A 21,357-nucleotide genomic window follows, 5' to 3' on the forward strand; every position below is an offset into this window, starting at 1 on the left:
TTTTACAAATACTTTGCAGGTGAAGCAATGTTGGGACAAGCAGAACAGATATACAAGGCATACTTATGCTCCTTCTGTGACAACCTGCCATTCCAGGGGTATGGCTGTTGGCCAGTGACATGTTATCAGTGCTGACACAGTAAGGTGGCAACCTTTTATGACCTGCCAGTACACTGACCTTCAGGTACCTGCTGTGCTACTAGGCACTATACTTGTCTATGTATGAGAGAAAGACATCTTGACAAAGCCATAAGTAATTAGATGACAAAGCCCTAACTATAGGGGCCATTTTAACTACTGGCCTTACAAACCTAGAAGGGTGATATAATAACAGATTTTGCATTAACATGCATTTTCTATAGGGTATGAAGTCTGAGACACTACAATTCATCAATATTTTCTGACTTTAGACTTAAGTGGTTTGCCAGTGATTTGCCATACAACCACTATTTCATGATAAATACACTACAAATATGATGCAAACCTCTGTACATTCTGCAAAAGGTCTGTACAGTTGGGAGGTATAGTAGGCACTGTGTAGGTTACTCCGAACTGTGTGCTGTTCATATGTATGGCCCCTTGTTCAAGACCTGTCCAGCTTACCTGCAGTAATGGATACTGACATCTGGACAGTGTGTACAACTTCCACCATAGGTCTAGCTGACATGCAAAATAATTGGCACTGCGATTCTTGGAACATGGCCCTTTCTACCACAGTACTGTACCGAGGCCACTAAGAAACAACAGCCAGGAGTAAGTGCTGGACACATCCTGACAGTATTTCCCACACATATACATAGATCATTGACCCCTGGATATTTTAGACATGCAACAGGTTATCATGTTGATTGGGACAGCCCTGACAATGTGTGCTCTGCTGCTATTACCCTACTAACCTATATGTTACTGCATTTCTATGGGAATTTGGGTGTGTGGGGGCACGTCTGTCAACAGTACACATTTGCACATACTGTGCTGATATTGGCTTTATATGTTGGTTCCATTTAGCATAGTCTGGGAGACTAGAGGCATATCACTAGAGTTCACAGGTTAGATTATAATGGCATACTATTAAATATCAGACTTCTTGCCCTTCAGAGCCTTACTGCAACTGGAAGGCCTTTTGTGATATCACTGTGTAAGCCTGTAGGGGGTATTCCATCATTGTCACCATTTATGGGCATTTGCCAGACATTCCTTTATGGTTTTCTGTGGCTGACTTGCTAGGTGAGTCTGAGATCCCCACACTGATATCCATGCATGTGACCTATGACTCTCCTTAGTTGGCCCTACGCCTATACCACAGTGGGATTTGTCACCGTGGATAATACTGCATAGTGTGGGGAAGCCAGTATTGGGCAGACATTTCCTGGTGTCCCACATAGCTGTCAGTTGTCTGCTGCTACTCCAGTAAGCCACCCCATTCTCTTCCATACATGCAGCAATACCACATATATCCTACCAGGACATACTACTCCATTCATTTATTGTTTAGAAAACTGACTTACCTTGTCCCTGCGGCACTTGTGGGGATGGTGGGTGTGGGCTGACTGTGAGATGCACACATACACTGCTGTACAGGGTAAGTTACAGGTAGTGTGATGTGTGTGGTATCCATTTTACTGTGTGTGCAAGTCGGAAAGAGGTGTCAGTGTGTGCTATGTGTTTTCTCTTTGCCAAGGCCTGGGCATACTGGGCACGCCTCCATCTGCCTACAGGTGCAGGTTCTGGGGCTTCCTCCTCTGAGTCCCACTGTGCCTGCAGGGACCTTGGTAATGGTGGGGGGCTGTGTGGCCCTTCCCCGTGCTGTTCCTGCTGCAGCTGTTTTTGCAGGATCATATTGTGTAGCACGGCACATACTATGAACGTGTGTGCACATGTGGCTGGAGAGTACTGCAAAGCTCCACCAGATATGTCAAAGCAGCTTCTCCTGCTTACACCACTGCCTTATAGCTCCTACATGGTTAGATGCAGCCAGAAAATGGTCTCCCATTTAGTGATTCAGTAACATTTGCTCATTTGCATACCACACTGCCTTAGTCCCTTGTTACACCACTACACCAGAGCCTTTCTCTTTAGCAACCAGTGTTACCTGTTATTGTTTTGATTCTGCATGCTATACACTATAATGGTAAAATGCAGATTTCACTTAAAATTGTCTTTTCACATTTTTTTTTCGGCACAATCCCGTTTACACACTGCTGTGCTATGCTTAAATGGCTGAAATCAGCCAAAAAAAAACTTTGATTTTCATATTGTTGCAACACTTTTCCATGCCAATGCCCATATTTTTGGCCATTGGCATACATAACGATTATAATACATGCTTTACTTTGAGCTGTCATACCCCCATTTTTATTTTTGCAGAATTGTACACGGTCAGTAACCAAATACATTTCTGTAATGAACACTGTTCTGGCACAGATGCCTGCCTGCTTACTGAATTGCTAATTCACCTCATTTGCATGGTTTTCACCAGCAAATGAGGTAATTAGCATTATTCAGTTGTGTCCATGTCAGAATAGTGCTGGCAGGCTTGTGCACGCCCCAAGCCTTTTTTACTGGATCACTCGGCGGCCATATTCCATGCAGGAATATTCTGGCACGAAAAAAAAACATTGATTCTCGGGGGCTACATAGGCTGTAGTTGGTAAATGTACAATGCAATATTTTTACATGTGCTCCTCCTTCCCAGATCCCCTATACACATAAAAAGTTCTTTTTTCCTATGAGAGTAATTTTTGCGGTATCAGAAGTGCATAAAAATAAAGCCCACATTTGAGACTAATTGTGTTAACTTGGTTATGAGTCACTGGGAAGAGGATGTATTGCATGTTGATAACTGGTTCTGTTTGGTGTTTTTTGTCATTTGGTTGACAACATCTTTTAATAAAGATAGCAAGTAGTGAACACCTGGCTGAGTTATTTTAAACTTGCACTGACTTTTTTGAAGTTACCATCACAAGTGATTTAACCAGAGTTATTTTGGGGCACTAATGTGTATAAGCAAACCGAGAATTGTTTATTTATGAATATCATTTGACCAAAATACCAGCAGTAGCTCTATTTTACACTTTTCAAGTATGCATCCATACTGCATGAAGGAAAACATATTAAGTGGCAGTATTTAAGCAGTAATACTCTAAAAGGTAATAACAAAGAGCATGAGAGTAGTGTCAGCAGTCTGTATAATACATTTTAGTTAGAAGTTACCCTTTCCCACTATTAGAAGAAACCATAAATTAGCTACACAGCAGGGACCCCAGATAACGGAAGTAAGACTACAGACTAATTCTGCTAAGAGTGTTGTAACTGGAATGTGGCCATGCCTGTCACCTACACAGTCAACAGTACAGCTATCAAACTTTATAGTCAGTAATAGTAGACAATTAGTGCATAGCACTGCATAACGTAATGCAGAAAGTGGTGACATGCAAGGAGGAGTTGATTCAGAGGCACAAGGCCTGTTGTCATTATTTGCCAGCCATTTCCTATTGCATATCACCAGTGCATCATGTTTTTTTCAATGTAGAACAGGCTATTTATTCTTCCAGGGCAGCACATACTGCATTTGTAGATGATCCAAAATGCTAAGTTGTTATCCAGCAGCAACCACTTCTAGTGACTTTTACTTATTCAGAGATTGTGCATATTGACTGATATTGCTGGATTATAATAACAGCAGTTTGGGTGGCCTTTCATGGTTGAAATGTTCTGAAATAGGTAGTTTTGTCGTTATTGGTTCATATATTTTGTTTCACTGCTTACTGGAAAAAATGTTAAAAAACTATAAATTTAAAACACAGTCTAACAAGTGTTGTGCTAAAGAAAGAATATAATTTAAAGGAAGGAAATCAACAAACAAGATCAGTACCTTAGCTGCTCTTGGTGGCTAAGCTGTGACTGATTCAATAGACATCTGGATACAGAAAGCCTAGAAGTATATTTTTTGACACTTAATCTGTTATCAGTGATAATCAACAGAACTGCTGCATTTATTAATATGCTAGGCATTGCTTTTCTTGGTGTCTCATTTTGTTTTAGTTAATAAACTGCTGCATTTATTAATTTGCTAGAGAATGAGCCAGAATCCACCACATAACACAAGCATTCAGGTCACTCCAGAACAAGTACAAATATAACTCTGTCATTGTTCATGTTGGTGTGAATTACCTGAGACATACCTCCCTGGAATACATGAAAAGAGACATGGAACAGCTCTCTGATCATGTAGCCCAGGCGGGTATGACCCTGACCCTGAGTAGCATCCTGCCCTCACCAAGAATGATACCGCAGTATAAAGAAAAAATGATCAATTTCAACAATTGGCTAAGTTTCTGGTGTCATTCAAAGGGGATCCAGTGTCTGTCAGCCTGAGATGACATGCTCGACAAGCCTCATTGCTTTGCAAGAGATGGCTTGCAACTGTCACACCTAGCCTTTCGAATACTGGCCAAGGCTCTTGCTGCCCCCATAGTGCCTTTTTTAGGCAAGGCTTAAAAGTCAAACCCACCTCCGTAAACAGCACAAATAAAAAAATGAGGGTTATGGTACTCAACACCAGGAGTTTAAATCTCAAAATGCACATGCTCGAAGCACTCTTCAGTATGGAGAACATCGACATCTGTGCAGTAACTGAAACCTGGTTCAAGGCTCCACAGAGCACCCCAGCACTACCAGGCTACAACTCATAATACATATTTTGGCCACAGAACATGGACTGAAACTCAAAAGGTGGGGGTGTATCCATATTCATCAAGGATACCTACATCTCCAGGTTAGTGGTGCAGCATGATACTTCCGAGATCATCCTTGTGCAACTAACATCGAGCAAATCTGCAATGCAAATTGTGGCCTGCTACAGATCACCCTCCATGACCCAGGACCACCACTCCCCCTTTCTGAAGACACTGGAAAACATGAAGGTCCTGCCAAACACCCTGATATTGGGCAATTTCAATTACCTTACCATTAATTGGGAAAACTACTCAAGTACAAACTCCCAGGTCCAGCGCTTCCTGGAATTTATCAACTCAAATGCCTTGGATCAGCTGGTAAACTCACCTACCAGAGGTGAAAACATATTGGACCTGGTCATCACCAACATGGGCGACAGGTGTTCCACACCGGAGGTCAACCTATCACTGGTTAGATCAGACCATAAACTAATCACACTGGATGTCCACACTACACCACCACCTCCAATCAAGGAAACCACAGTAAAAAACTTTTCTATAGCAAACTTCACCTTACTTAAGACAGAGGTGGTAAGTTTCACCACCCCCACGCTAAAGGATAACAGTGTCGAAGATGCAGGAACCTTTACAAATGCACTCTATGAGCACCTACAAGGATGCATGAATCATGCCATCCCTAGCAAAACCAAGACTCACTCCCCTAAGAGAAGGAAACAAGTCTGGTAGACCCCATCCATAAACAGGCTATACAATAGAAGGAGGAAACTAGTTCAGAAAAAAAGCAAATCCAAAGAAGGAAAGACATCCCTGATCAGTATCAGTAAGAAACTAAGGTCCCTCATAAAATCCTCCAAGGCTAACTTCGAAAGAAAAAATAGCCAAGGATTTGAAAGATAACCACAAAGCCTTCTTTAGCTATGTCAAGAATCTAAGTGGCAACTCACAGTTATGCTCTAAGCTAGTGCAAAATAGTACAAAAGATAGTGAACCAAGTGATATTGCCAACATCCTGGCAAATAGATTCAGTGCAAACTTCACAACCCTCTCACCCCCAAAAGAGCCCACAACAATACCAGAAAAGTGTAGTTTTCTGGAAATCACAGATGCACAGGTGAAAACAGCCCTTTCAAAAGCCAAAAGCACAGCATCAGTGGGGCCAGATGGTGTCCCAGGCTGTGTCTTGCACGAACTACAGAACGAACTAACCCCCCACCTAAACACATTGTTCAACCTCAGCCTCTCCACAGGCTACGTGCCCATAGAATGGCACACAGCAACTGTTATTCTGCTTCACAAAGGAAGGGCCACAACTGACCCTGGCAACTATCGCCCCATAAGCCTGACTAGCCTGGTCTGCAAGGCTATGGATTGCATCATCATGGAACTCATTAACAAAGACATTGGGAACCTCCAAACACTTGACCCGACCCAGTTCAGCTTTGTTAAGGACAGATTATGCCTACTAAACCTGGTTGACTTCTTCGAGACAGTCACCAAGGCATAGATGAGGGGAAGGTAGTTCACACAGCCTACCTTGACCTCAGCAAGGCTTTTGACACCATTCCCCACTCGGGAATTATAGAAACACTCACCAGCCTGAACATAAACCCCTATGTCATGAGATGAGTTGCCAACTGGTTTACAGACAGAACTCACACGGTAAGAATAGTGGGCTCCAGGTCCGACTCTAAACCATTCACAAGTGGTGTCCCACAAGGCTCGGTCCTGGGACCTCTACTCTTCAGCATATACTTCTCAGAAGTACAGGCAAACACAAAAGGACTATGGCTAACCAAGTTCACCGATGACTGCAAACTGGAAGCCATAATTGACTCTCCAGCTGACACGGACATTCTTCAAAAGGGCCGTACTGAGATGGACATCTGGTGTTAAAGTCATGGTCTCAAGCTAAATGCCAAAAAATGCATAGTCATCCCATTTGGGACAACAAAACACCCATGAATTACCACATAGGTGGCAGCCCCCTTAATACAGAAGAGGTAATAAGAGATCTGGGGACCCAGGTAGATAGTACTCTCTCCTTTGACAATCATATTGCCAAAGTAGTTAGGAAATCCTTCTATGTAGCCCATCTAATTACTAAAGGGTTTGCATCTAGAAATAAAGAGGTTATAGTACCCCTCTACTCATCACTCATCAGACCCATCATAGAGTACAATGCCCCATTTGGGATGTACCTCACAAGACACTTCCAACAGCTGGAAAGACCACAAAAGTACCTCACCAAGAGGACTACTGGCTTCAAACATATGTCCTATGCAGCCTGACTAGAAAAACTCCAGCTGTACTCAGTGGCATATTGCTTACTCAGAGGTGATCTCTGCCTGACTTACAAAGCCATGTCCAACTCAGAATTGATGGACATGCTCCACCTAAAGAAATCAAAGTCACTGCAAGCCACTCGCTCTACTGAGCTAAACATCGCCACAACAATAAATAGAACATGCTGGAGGAATAGATTTCTGTCACAGAGATTCCCCATGCTTTGGAACAAAATTCCTAACTACATTAGGGAGAGCCCCTCACTAACACTCTTCAAGAGAAACCTTGACGAGTGGATGGGTAACAGAAAATACACCCCTGGGATCACTTCATTGGCACTTCTTGACAGAGGCTCAGTTAATTAATCAATGGGGTGGTGAAAGCTGACACACTCTGGCTAGGTTTATAAATGCCCTCAGGCAGAGAGCCTAGTACCTACCTATGAACCTGTGAACCTATTGCTTTTCTTGGTGGCTCATTTTGTTTTAGTTAACAAACTGCTGCATTTATTAATTTTCTAGAGATTCCTTTTCTTGGTGTCTCATTTTGATTTTGGCTTTGCAGTTGCCCACCCCTACTGTAAATTTGATCCGGGACACTCCTCCTTGTCTATTGTCATTAGCTCATTCTACCTAATACAGAGAGAACATTTGAGAAGGCCAACCCACTGAGGTCTTCCTTTCTCCCTTTCCACTTTACTAACAACAAAAAAAATTATATTCTAGTCCAGATACAGTATAGATTTGCTATATCCAGCACTGCTTGTAAGCTTCTGAGCCCCATGAGCCTTTCTGTGTTGCAGAGAAGCCTTCTAGTGTATCAATGGGAGTGGTAAGCAGTAGGTAGCCTATCTACTACAAGAGGAGTGGTTTCTGGCCCAGAAATTGTAGCTTATTGGTCGTTTGGGCAGTTTTTCCATCTCTTTCAACTTTCTAGTTTAAAAGCCCGTATTTGCACTTGTTTCCTGCCTTTCCTGTAACTAGGCTAGTCCAGATACAGACTTGCTTTATCCAGGAATATCTGTAAGCTTCTGAGCCCCCAAGCCTTTCTGTGTTCTTCTAGCTTATCAGTGGGATTAGTAAGCACTAGGTGGGCTATCTACCTCAAGAGGAGTGGTTTCTGGTCAAGAAACTCTACTTTATTGGCCATTTGGGCAGTTGTTCCATCTCTTTCAACTTTCTAGTATAAAAGCCCATATTTGCACTTGTTTCCCACCTTTCCTGTAACTAGGCTAGTCCAGATACAGACTTGCTGTATCCAGGACTGTCTGTAAGCTTCTGAACTCCCTAAATCTTTCTGTGTTGGAGGGAAGCCCTCTAGCTTATCAGTGGGAGTGATAAGCACTAGGTAGCCTACCTACCACAAGAGGAGTGGTTTCTGGTCCAGAAATTGTAGGTTATTGGTCATTTGGGCAGTATTTTCCATCTCTTTCAACTTTCTGGTTTAAAAGCCCACATTTGTGCTAGTTTCCCGCCTTTCCAGTAACTAGTCTAGTCCAGATACAGATTGCTGTATCCAGGACTGTTTGTAACCTTCTGAGCCACCAAGCCTTTATGTGCTGGAGGGAAGCCTTCAAGCTTATCAGTAGGAGTAGTAAGCACTACATAGCCTATCTACTACAAGAGGAGTAGTTTCCGGCCCAGAAATTGTAGTTTATTGGCCGTTTGGGCAGTTTTTCCATCTCTTTCAACTTTCTGTTTAAAAGTCCGCATTTGCACTTATTTCCCACCTTTCCTGTAACCAGTCTAGTCCACATACAGATTTACTGTATCCAGGACTGTTTGTAAGCTTCAGAGTGGTGCCAAAAAGTCTGATGTTCATTTTATCCCTTAGATTTGCTAGTTCTCTCCCCCTTGCACTTTTACAAGCTTATTAGACTAGCACTTTACTAGACTTCTTGTAGCAATTATTGTAGCACGCAAAAGTGCTACCAGCACTAAATGTTCTACAAGGAAACAACTCCAGTACTTATTATTAATGCCCACCCCTCCAGGCATGTCTAAATGTCAGTTCCCTGTGCTTTCCCCTATTAACCTGGTGAACTTCGACATCCTGAGGCAATGTAGCAACTGCCTCATGTACACTGACAACCCTCTTCTCTTAACTCCTAACACTCAGACTTGCAAGAGATGCACTTATCTATCCAAATTGGTAGCCACGCACTCTTCAGCCAAGACCTGGATAGCTGGTCAAGAGGAGAAGGTCAACACTTGTACCACACCACATGGAACACATAACCCTCCAGAACACAAACTAGCACTGCCTTCACATAAGAACACAAACCACACACCCACCTTCATGGAGGCTCTCAATAAAAATCTACCCAAACATTACAGACCTTCAAGGCAGAAATGCACTTGACCACCACAACACAACACTAATCATGAGACACATAACTCTCCTAAACAGTGCGGCACTCAATCAAAGCCCCTAAGGCAAAACAGCATTCCCAACACACTAGTCATAGGTGACTCGATAGTGAGGCACACTGATGTTCTACTCACTAGGTTGAATAAGGAGAAAGTAACAGTCAGCTGCCTGTTAGGTGCCAGGATCCACTACATAATGCATGCACTTAGGTCCCTCAATAACAGGTACAAATATGACTCTATCATTGTACATGTGGCTGTGAATGTCCTGAGATGTACCTCCCTGGACTACATGAAAAGAGACATGGAGGAGATCTTGGATTATGTAGCCCAGGCGGGTAAGACTCTAGCCCTGAGCAGCCTCCTACCATCACCCAGAATGATATCACAGTACAAGCATAAAATTATTGATTTCAACAATTTACTAAGTTTCTGGTCTCATTCTAAAGGGATCCAGTATCTGTCTGCCTGGGATGACATGACTGACAGACCTCGATGCTTTGCCAGAGATGGCCTGCATCTGTCACCCCTGGGCTTCTGGATACTGGTCAATGCTCTTGCCACCCCTATAGTGCCTTTGTTAGGCAGTGTTCCAAAGACCAAATTACCACCATAACAGCTACAAACAAATGCAATGTGAGGGTCATGCTGCTCAACGCTAGAAGTCTAAATCTCAAAATCCACTTGCTTGAAGCACTCCTTAAAATGGAGAACATCGACATTTGTGCTGTAACAGAGACCTGGTTCAATGCTGCCGAAAGCACCCCTGCAGGCTATTACTCATTCCACATCTTTCGGCCCCAGAACTTGGACTGAAGCTCCAAAGGCGGTGCTGTTTCCATATTCATAAAGGATGCACACACCTCCAGACTGGTAGCACAACATAATGCATCAGAGATACTTCAGGTGCAGCTAACATTGGATAAGACAGCGATTCAGGTCATAGCCTCCTATAGGTCCCCAACGATGTACCAAGACTCACACTCCATGTTGCTAAGCACCCCGGAGAATATTAGGGTCCAACCTAACACTCTCATACTGGGCAACTTCAACTACTACTCCATTAACTGGGAAACCTACTCATGTACCAATACACTTTCCCAACATTTCCTGGAATGCATTAATTCCAATGCCCTGGCCCAGCTTGATCTTACCCCCAATAGAGGTACCAACATCCTTGACCTGTTCATTACTAACATGGGTGACCATGGCTCTACACCATTAGTCAACTCCTCCATGGTTAGATCAGAACACAAACTAATCACCTTGGAAATCCACATCCCTCCCATCCGCCCAGCAAAGGTAATCACCATGAAAAATGTCTCCAAAGCTAACTCTGGGATCCTAAAAACAAAGGTGGCTAACTTCACGGCACCCATGCAAATGGAGAATAGTTGCATGACCACCGAACCATACACCAATGCAGTGTATGGACACGTACACAAATGCATGGATCTCGCCATACCGAATAGAACCAAGATGCTCTCCTCCAAAAGAAGAAAGCCAATCTGGTGGTATCTTGCCATAAACAAACTCTACAACAAAAGGAAGAAACTGATGTGGAATAAGGTTAAGTCCCAAGACTGGAAAAACTCCCTTATCAGCCTCAACAATAAGTTGAGATCCCTCATCAAATCCTCTAAAGCTAGCTATGAAAGCAGAATTGCAGCAGATAGTAAAGACAACCACAAGGCCTTATATTATTATGTAAAGAATCTCCACGGCAATACCCAGATTTGCTCTGAGCTACTGCACAATGGTACCTCCTATACCGAGCCAAAAGATATTGCCAATGTACTGGCTGACAGATTCAGTGCCAACTTTACCCCTCCATCCCCACCAAAGGACCAATCACAATACCAGTAGATTGCCAGGCACCCAGTATTACTGCTTCACATGTTAAAACAGCACTGTCCAAGGCCAAGAATACAGCTTCTATGGGACATGACAATATCCCTGGCTGTGTTCTACATGAACTACAAAGTATACTGTCACCTCACTTGTGTGCCCTGTTCAGTCACAGCCTCACCTCATGCTTTGTCCCTACCAAATGGTGCACTGCTACAGTCAACCCTCTCCACAAAGGAGGAGCGACTACAGACCCTGGGAACTATTGCCCCATTAGCCTGATGAGTCTGACATGCAAAGCTATAGAATGCATCATCATGGACCTAATAAACAAGGATATAGGGAATCTTCAAACTCTGGATTCCACACAGTTTGATTTTGTGAAGGGTAGATCATGCCTGCTCAACCTGGTTGACTTCTTTGAATCAGTCAACAGAGCTGTGGGTGGTTCATACAGCCTACATTGAACTGGCCAAAGTCTTTGATACCATTCCCCACTCAGGAATCATAGAAAAACTCACTAAGCTAGGCATCGACCCCTATATCACTAGGTGCATTACAAACTGGCTCACAGATAGAACCCACAGTGTGAAAGTAGCTGACTCCAAGTCAGACTGCCAACCAGTCACAAGTGGAGTCCCACAGGGTTCAGCCCTGGGTCCTCTCCTGTTTGGTATCTACTTCTCTGAAGTCCAGGGCAACACGAAGGGACTCTGGCTGACAAAGTCCTCAGACTATTGCAAGTTGGGAGCTATTATTAATTCCCCAAGTGATGTTGACATCCTACAGAAAGGTCTCACTGAGACCAACGACTTGTGTCAGAACTCTGGACTTGAACACAGATTGACAGCAACCTCTCTTTTGACCACACACTGCCACTGTGGTCAGAAAGTCCTTCTTTGTGGCACATCTCATTACTAAGGGTTTGCATCCAGGAAGAAAGAGGTCATTATCTTTTTCTACTCTTCCCTCATTAGGCCAATCATCGAGTACAATACCCTATTTGGCATGTACCTCACTAGACACCTGCTACAACTGGAGAGGCCATAAAAGTACCTCACAAAGAAGATCCTAGGCCTTAAACACTTGTCTTATATGGACAAACTCAAAAAACTCCAACTATTCTCTGTCTCATATCACCTACTTAGAGGTGATCTCTGCTTGACTTACAAAGCCATGTCTGTTCCAGCTCTGTTAGAAATGCTACATCTAAAGAAATCCCAATCCCTCCACACCACACGCTTCAGAGACCGTAACCTCATTACCACAATCAACAGAACAAGCTGGAGGGACAGCTTCATAACCTAGAGACTGCCTATGCTATGGAATAGACTTCCCATACATGTCAAACAGAGCACCTCACTGGCCCTCTTCAAGAGAAATCTTGATGAATGGATAGGAAATAGAAAATTCACCCCGGGTTCACTCCAGTGGCTCTACTCAACAGAGGCACTGGGAACTATGGTCGGGTGGCACAATGCCAGGGTAATCCTATGGGCTAGGCTTGTAAAGGCTCCAGGGCTATTAGCCTAGTAAGCACTTATGACCCTATATGCATTTATGCATGGTCCTAAAAATGTGCACAGGGGGCCCATGATTTGAAAACAGCCCAAAGGTAAGCAATCTACCACTGGCCAGATGAATTTTCTATGAATGTGAGTTTCAATTAATGTAAGTTTGAAGGGATGTTAATGCTTACTCGGTTTTCATTGTGAGACTGCATTGTTTTGTTTAGCAAATGTCTATCAGTGTATCAGTGTTTGTGCTATACAATTTGAAATAAACGTTTTAAAATAAATCCAGATATCTGTAGTCATTGTAGAAGTAAAGTGGAAAATAGTTAAAGAGGACAATAGTATACACACTAACAGGTTTGAACAGTGCTTATGGTAACTGGGTATAAATATCCAAGTAATGACACAATGACTCACTAGAATGGCTGTCAGGGGAGGATAATCCATTACCCTCCCTATTGCCCCAGATGATCATGATCCCACTCTGAGTGGTGCAACTGTTTCACAATAGGAGCAGTTTAGTTATGGGTATGCAATGCAGTTAAGCAGCAGGGTGATCCTGACAGTTACTGACTACCAGTTTTCTTTTGCAGTGAGTAGCAGCTATACTCTTTAAGAAAAAAAAGTAAGGGCATGTATCTGCATATCCTGTTTACTGTTACTGGGACATTATAAATGTTCTGGGCTGAGTGGAGGACAAATAAGGGTAAGCAATATTCTAATTTTGATAGCATCACTTGTAATGCCACAGATTTCCTGGGTTCTAGAGGTAACAGATTTGAATATTTACAGCTTTGCTGTTTAAGGTTACTGTTGTGATATTTTGCACATGGGAGATGAATGTTAATCAAGTTCTCAGGTATCTCTGCTTTACAGTTCAGGTACTGTATAGCATTAGCACGTGTTTATAAATTGGACTGTGCAACTGCACACTACAGTTTGACAGAACAGCCACTTAAATGACTCTCCTGGACATTTTAGACTAAAATCCTTACAGTTAAAAAGACATAACCCTGCACAGATAACAGTTGGTTAAAATGGATAGAGGAACTATATATGTAAAATTCAAACTGTAAAACAAATATAGATGTTAATGTATAAGTGCCCTTTGGACTCATGTTTAGCAATTCCCCTGGATCTATGATAATATCCAGAGCCATAACTGTCTCTTATCCAAGTTGAGGTGCAAGCAAAATTTACATTTAAAACCTGTAGCAAACCATCATTCTCTACCAGGTTTTCGAAATGCTGCTAGGGAAATGAATACTAATGCTGCACTAATAGCATGTCACCCTCTGGCCATCGTACCTGTTAACATGTTGTAGCTGGAATGGCTGTCCCCTAACCCCACCTAATGTACATCTTTGGCAGTATCTGTACTGTGATCACTCACTCATGCCTTACTGCATACATATCTGCACAGTCTACCAGATATGTGTTTTGCTGGGATCACAATGTAGTGGAAGAGGTTCTCTATGGTGCATACTAACACTGCAACAGTGCCAGTAAGTATAAACACTCCAAAATGCCACAGATGCTGCTGCCTTCCAATAAGTGGTAGAGGGGTAACCTCACTATAATGGCATTTAAGGTACATAACAGATGTATAGCTAGGATGGGACAAAGGGGGCAGCCAGCCCAGGTGCAAGATGTCAGTGGAGTGCAGTCAGGAGATGGTGAGTCAGGAGGTAAAACACTACCAGCATGCCGAGTGCTTCATCGCTTCATGTGTAGTATTTAAACTGTAGTAAAGTTCTTAAACATTTGCAGCAACTGACTTTCTACAGCTTCATTATTTTTTCCTCATTTTACCTAATTCTAATTCGTAGACAGAAGAATGCATGGATCCAGGAGGCATATGGTATTGGACCAATACACACTCATAACATAGATGTGTGCGCACATACAAGAGTTGATGAAGGCCAGAAAATAAAATGGTGTTGGGTGTTACATGAGCCAGATACATCTCTGGTGTACAGTTCTGCTGCCTAAATTACTTTAGCCATGTTAATAATGCTGTGTAACACATGTGCTTATGGGCTGCACTTTTTCTGCCCTGTTAATGACCAACACCATATGTCTTCTGCATCCACACATTCTGTTGTCCATGAGTTGACCTGGTTGTTTGGGAATTGGGAACTTATGTGAATAGTGACCTAACTTTTGACCAACATGTGTCTATTGTTGTAAGAAAGATCTAGGGATGACATTGTTTCCATTTACTCAGCCCTCATTAGGCCAGTCATTGAATATAATGCCCCCTTTGGCATGTATGTGTCTAGATACATTCAACAACTGGAACGCCCACACAGATAACTTACTAAAAGGATACAAGGCCTAAACAACATGTCTTATATTGAATGATTCAAAACTCTGTCACTATACCTGGTATCCTACACATTGCTAAGAAGTGATCAGTACTTGGCATACAAAGCATCCTCCAACCCATTACAGATGGATTTACTGCACATCAGCAAGTCAAATGGCATCATAAATAGTCAGTCTAGGGATTTAAACCTTTTCTGCAACACCAACAGAACAGTTTGGAGGGACGGATATATTTTGTAGAGGGTACTGCTGCTATTGAACAGACTCCCCATCCACATAAAACAAAGTTAATTCCTGTCCATTTTCAAGTGCAAATTAGATCTATGGTTGGGAAACAGAAAATTTACCCCATGACTGCCCCCTGTACTACTAATCGACAGAGGCAGATCCTAAATGCTTTATCCACGCATGGGTCCCTTCGATTTATCTATGGTATGATCCCATTTATTCCCATTATGGGTAATATATAATTATTGACCATGGGATGGGTAAGGCTAATCTATAACCAAATCAGACAGGTTTATTTTGAGCACAAAAAGGGAACTTGGCTAGGCTTAAAATGGCCTGTAAAGGTAGCTAGCCTAGTACCTACCTATGCACCTATGAACTATAATTAGTCATTATGCAAGCAATAATGCGCAAAAGTTTAGGCATTACAGGGAGATAACGTAGCACACAGGGGTAACATGAGTTCCATGTTAAAGGCAGATTACCTAACCACCATGAAAGTTCCATTATTTCCCTGTAATGCGCTCCATATGGGCTACATATGAATATATATATATTGTAGTTTTTATTACTAAAGAAGACATTATGCATTGTACTTGGATTCAAAATGGTTCCTCTATTACAATCCTTTTACTATAGGTTGTAACACACACACACACACACACACACACACACACACACACACACACACACACACACACACACACACACACACACACACACACACACACAAACAAATACACACATGTAACCACATAAGACCACCAGTCCAAAAAACAAAGAAAACACCTAACTGGAGGATGTGGCTGGAACTGAGACAAACTGCACAACTTCTTGAATGTAAAAAAGCTTTATTCAATGCTTTCATCCACAGACTTCATCAGAAATATTAAATATGTGAACAACCAGGTATAAATACTCTTAAAAAACAATTAACTAATAAAACAATTATAGGTTCATAGGTTCATAGGTTCATACTAGTCTATCTGCCCAAGGGCATTTATAAGCCTAGCCCATAGTTATGTGGCTCTATGCCTATCATTTTGCTGTGCCTCTGTCAAGCAGTGACACTGAAGTAATCCCTGGGGTATATCTGCAATCTCCCATCCATTGGTCAAGATTCCTCTTGAACAAGGCCAGAGAGGTGCTCTGCCTCATTTTGTTCCACAGCATAGGAGTCTCTGGGTGATGGATCTGTCCCTCCAGTCTAGATTTTTTGAGGTGAAGCATATTCATCAAATCTGGGTTTGACATGGCCTTATATGTCAGGCACAGGTCACCTCTGAGCTAGCGGTATGAGACTGAATAGAGCTGGAGTTCTTTCAGTCTTTGGTGAGGAACTTTTGGGGCCTTTCAAGCTGCAGCAGGTGTCTGGTCAGATACATTCCGAACGGGGCATTGTACTCAATATATAAATCATTAACTTCCTATTAGTTAAAAAAACATTTAATGTTGATTGAATCATTCAAGCCTCGGAAAAAATCTGCTCCTAACCTTAATTGCCACAAAGTTTCTTTTCTTTCTACTTTATTTTTATTATTGCCATCCCTACCATCATCTAAAACCTGCTCTAAAATAGCAAAATAATATTTTTATGAGTTTCACAAGATCTTGTGTGTCTAAAAAGGGCATTATTCATGTCTTTTGTTTTAATGACATAAAGATGTTCTCTCATTCTTATATTTAAAAATCTAGTGGTCATCCCTATATAATATGCCGGGCATCCTGAACATAATGCCACATATACTACATTATTTGTATTACAATTAAATCTACCAGGTATTCTTATGGTGTAAGATATATTGTCCAGACATATGTAGGGCCCCTCGTGTATATACCTACAACAATTACAACTGAAACATTTATAAGTTCCATTACGTTTATTAGACACAACCCTAGATCTTGTCTCTTTTCCACTTTCAAATAATGTTTTATGTTCAGACTTTTTTTGTGAACAAACTGAGGGTTTATACCTAAAACTTCCCTCAGTTTGCTGTTCCCTGCTATTATTTTCCAATTATTTCTAACTGTGGAAATGATTCCACTACTATCTACTGTCATTTCCTCTGCTAACCTAGGAAGAGCTTCTGCATTCTTAGTCCGAATGGCAATGTTGTTAACTACAAGGCCATGAGACAAAATGGGAGGGAAATCATTATTTCTCCTGGATTTAATTTCTGAACTAATTTTATTTAAAATTTCTAGAGGATAACCTCTCTCTAAAAATAAAGAAGTGATAAACTTCACTTCTTCGTAAAAATCCAATTCCTGACTCACCATTCGAGATGCTCTTATCATTTGACCCTTAGGTACGTTGTTCTTCATATAAAAAGGATGGTTACTATTATAATGTACATAATTGTTCACATAGGTCTCTTTTCTATGTATTATACAAACAAATGATTTATTATATAAATTCCAACTCAATTCCACATCTAAGTAACAAACTTTATGTCCAATATCACCACCCACAAATTAAAAAAAAAACTACTAGAGTTCAATTTTTCCAAAAAGATTACAAAGGAACTAACAGGTCCTTGAATGACAAAGAACAAATCATCAATAAACCTACAATAATATAATACTTTACAGAAAAAATCCAGGTTAGGTAGTATTTCTTTCTCCCACCAACCCATGACTAGGCCTGCGAAAGCAGGGGCAACCGTGGCCCCCATGGCCACACTCTTTTGCTGTTTATAATATCTACAATTGAAAAGAAAAAAAATGTTCTCTAACATTATTTCCATTAAAGCCTGATACATTTTTACACATGAAGCATCCAGAGCAGTATAGTTATGTAAAATGTTGGTAACATATTCTAGCCCTTCACACTGACGTATAGAGGTGTACAAAGCCTGAACATCCACCACTGCCATAAAAAATCATCATTGCTAGCCTCCAAAAATATATTGCTAGATGTGAACATTCTTATCCCATCTAAAAAGGACCAAGGGTCCTTAAAATAGAAAGCCAATTGCTGTACATATAGATTTAAAACTGAATCTAAAAACAATGAAATCCCCTCTGTTCAACTCCCCGTTGCTGAAATTATAGGACGAAATGGTGGTTTTACCACATTTTTATGTATTTTGGGTATATCGAAAAGTATACCCACTTTAGGATTTTCAACTAACAAAAAGTTGTACAATTCTTTGAACAACTCACCATTCATCAATAAATCATAAAGGCAATATTCCACATATGTATGACTTCTAAGTATTACATCGTAAGTACCTTCACAATATTCGTCCAAATTATTCAACATTTGTTCAATAGCTGTTATATAATCAGTATTATACATTTAAACCATTCCACCCCCTTTGTCAGCTTTCATACAATGTATCTGTCTTTCTTTGCCAAAGTTCATCAAAAACTTCCTTTCTTCATTGGTAAAATTAAAGAAATGATGCCTTGGTTTCTCATTCAACAAAAGCCTTATGTCTTTCTCACAATAATTTTCAAAGACTTTTAATGTTGAATGCAAAGGAGGGTTATAAGTGGATGGTTTGTGCAGAGGTTTTCTGACATGGATATCCTTCATAATATACACCAGGTTTAACTTTCTAATATACAGTTTAGTTCTAACAGTGAGTTGGCTATATTCGGCTCGGAATAAAATTCAAACCCAACTTCAAAACATGCTGCTCATTATCAGTTGAAACAATGTCTGTCAAATTATATAAAGTTTCTTTACCACTCGGCCCACTTCCAGGATTTAATTCCTCTTCCAAAAATGACTTGTCCCTCTCATTTGGTTGGAAACATTTCTGTTCCCCCCACCTGGTTTGGTTCTGTTTTTTTAACTCGGTACTGAGTTGACAGTAGTTGCTTCTTTGCTGATGAAAACGCTTTTACTACTGCCCGTTAAAGAACTAACATTGATCTGCCTGGGAACCACTAGCGTGTGATGTGACACTGCCTTTCTGATTCTGATTTGAATTCTGGTTTAAAGGTACAGTCACTCGTTTTGCTGCTGTACTATAAGAATACATGGGGTAGAATCTAGATGTGTTCCCAGTCTTTTTGTCAGTAAAAGAGACATAACCTATACCACGTTTATACTCTTTCACATCACAATCCCATTTTCCCATTTTTCTTTGAGTAATCACACTTTCATGTTGATCAACTACTACAAACATTTTAAAGTAGCTCTCATCAAATTCTGTATCCACTTCCAACTGATCTTGAATTTCTTTGTCTAATGCCTCTAACTTATTTTTCAAAGTCTCTATATTTGCCTTGTTACGCTGGATTAAAAGTTTTAAAAACTCATTTCCAGCATTGTTGAAAAAAGTCACCACCTCTTTAAAAAATGGCTCATCTTGTTGGACCCCGTTAGGCATTTTGAAAAAACGGAGCCCCTTTGGTACTATTTTGTTGCTAACACAATGTTCAAAATAGTTATTCTCTACTATTAAGGCACAGTACTTTTCAACCCCTTTTCTAATTCAAACAGTTGGTCTGTAGGCACTTTGTCTGACATAGACTGTTCCATTACTCCCGGACTTTCTGTAAACAGGTTTCTATTGAAACTTAATACTGCAGCAGTATTTTTGTAAAAAATGGATTTTTCAGAATTAACAAATGTTCCGTTCTTTTCAACAAGAGGATTACCTCTGATGCCAGTCCTTAACACTGGACCCCTTCTCCAGGCTGTAGTTTTGTAGTTAACACAGCTAGAAATTTCTGTAAATCCTTCAATACGGTGAGAAACTCACCCATAGCCGATTCTTGACTGTTCAGCACTGATTGTAGAGACAGATTAAGCAGAACATCTTCTGGAGAACAAGCCATCACCAAAATCAAGAAGACCACAATAACCACAAAAGACCACCAGTCTAAAAAACAAAGAAAACACCAAACTGGAGGATGTGGCTGGAACTAAGACGAACTGCACAACAAATACACACACGTGCAGACTGCCCCCCGATGGCCCATGTGACTGGTCTCATTTTTTTTTTTTGCTGGTCTTTCTCTATATTAATTTTCCTCTTTGGAACTCCGAGTGACCACCTCAGTTTTATTAATTTAGAGGTCAGTTTCCTAAAAATGTCTGCACACTAGCCTTGCACATTGTATACCATGTACATGAATCATGTTCATTATTAGCGTTACTGAAATCCAGGCTTCTGTGGCATGACTGTTTAATGGTTAAGGTGGTTACCTTATAAACACAAGATGCAGGGTTTGATTCTCACACAGGGTAATCAACTAGGCTTAAAATGGTCCATAAGGGCAGTTTGCCTACTAACGTATGAACCAGTGTTGTTCCACCTTTAAAACCATGGCAGTCAGGATTTTAGCCAAAATAAAAATCACATGACTATTATCTGATGTAAATCACAGTTTTTAATTCTTGAGACCAAAGACAAGGCACAGGGTTTGTTTATATTTTCAGTCTTTCCTTGAAATAATCAATCTTATCTTAAGATAATTTCTTTGTCTAATGCCTCTAACTTATTTTTCAAAGTCTCTATATTTGCCTTTGTTACGGCTTAAAAAAAAAAAAAAAAATTTCAACAGCATTGAAAAAAAAGTTACCACCACCTTAAAAAAAAAATCTCATCTTGTTGGACCCAAGCAGGCATTTTGAAAAAAAAAAAAATTTTGTTGCTTTTTTACTGTTCAAAATATGTTCACAATGTCTATTCTCTACTAGGCACAGTACTTTTTTCTCATATAAAAGTGAATAGTATGATATGCATATTGTAGCCTAGATTATATTGTATGATATAGACTTTCATACTCAACATTAAGCCTACCTCATACCTGAAAAAATCCCAGAGATGCTCCTACCTGGATAAGAATACCAGACTTCACTATTACAGAGGCAAACCAACACAAAAACACCAAACTCATACCCGTAGCCTAGATTATATTGCAAGATATCGGCTTTAATACTCAACAGTGAGCCTACCTCATCCCAGAGATTCTCCTACTCAGATAAGAACACAGACTTCACACTACAGAAGCAGACCAACACAAAAACAGCAAATTCATACCCACTTTTAAAGTGGTCAAGATTTGGCATAGTACATATTTTTTACAAATTCTTTACAACAAGTACACATATTTCATGCACTCAGCCTA

This window comes from Protopterus annectens, chromosome 10.part0 (assembly GCF_019279795.1).
Source record: "Protopterus annectens isolate FY-2018-M chromosome 10.part0, PAN1.0, whole genome shotgun sequence".
Lineage (NCBI taxonomy): Eukaryota > Metazoa > Chordata > Ceratodontiformes > Protopteridae > Protopterus > Protopterus annectens.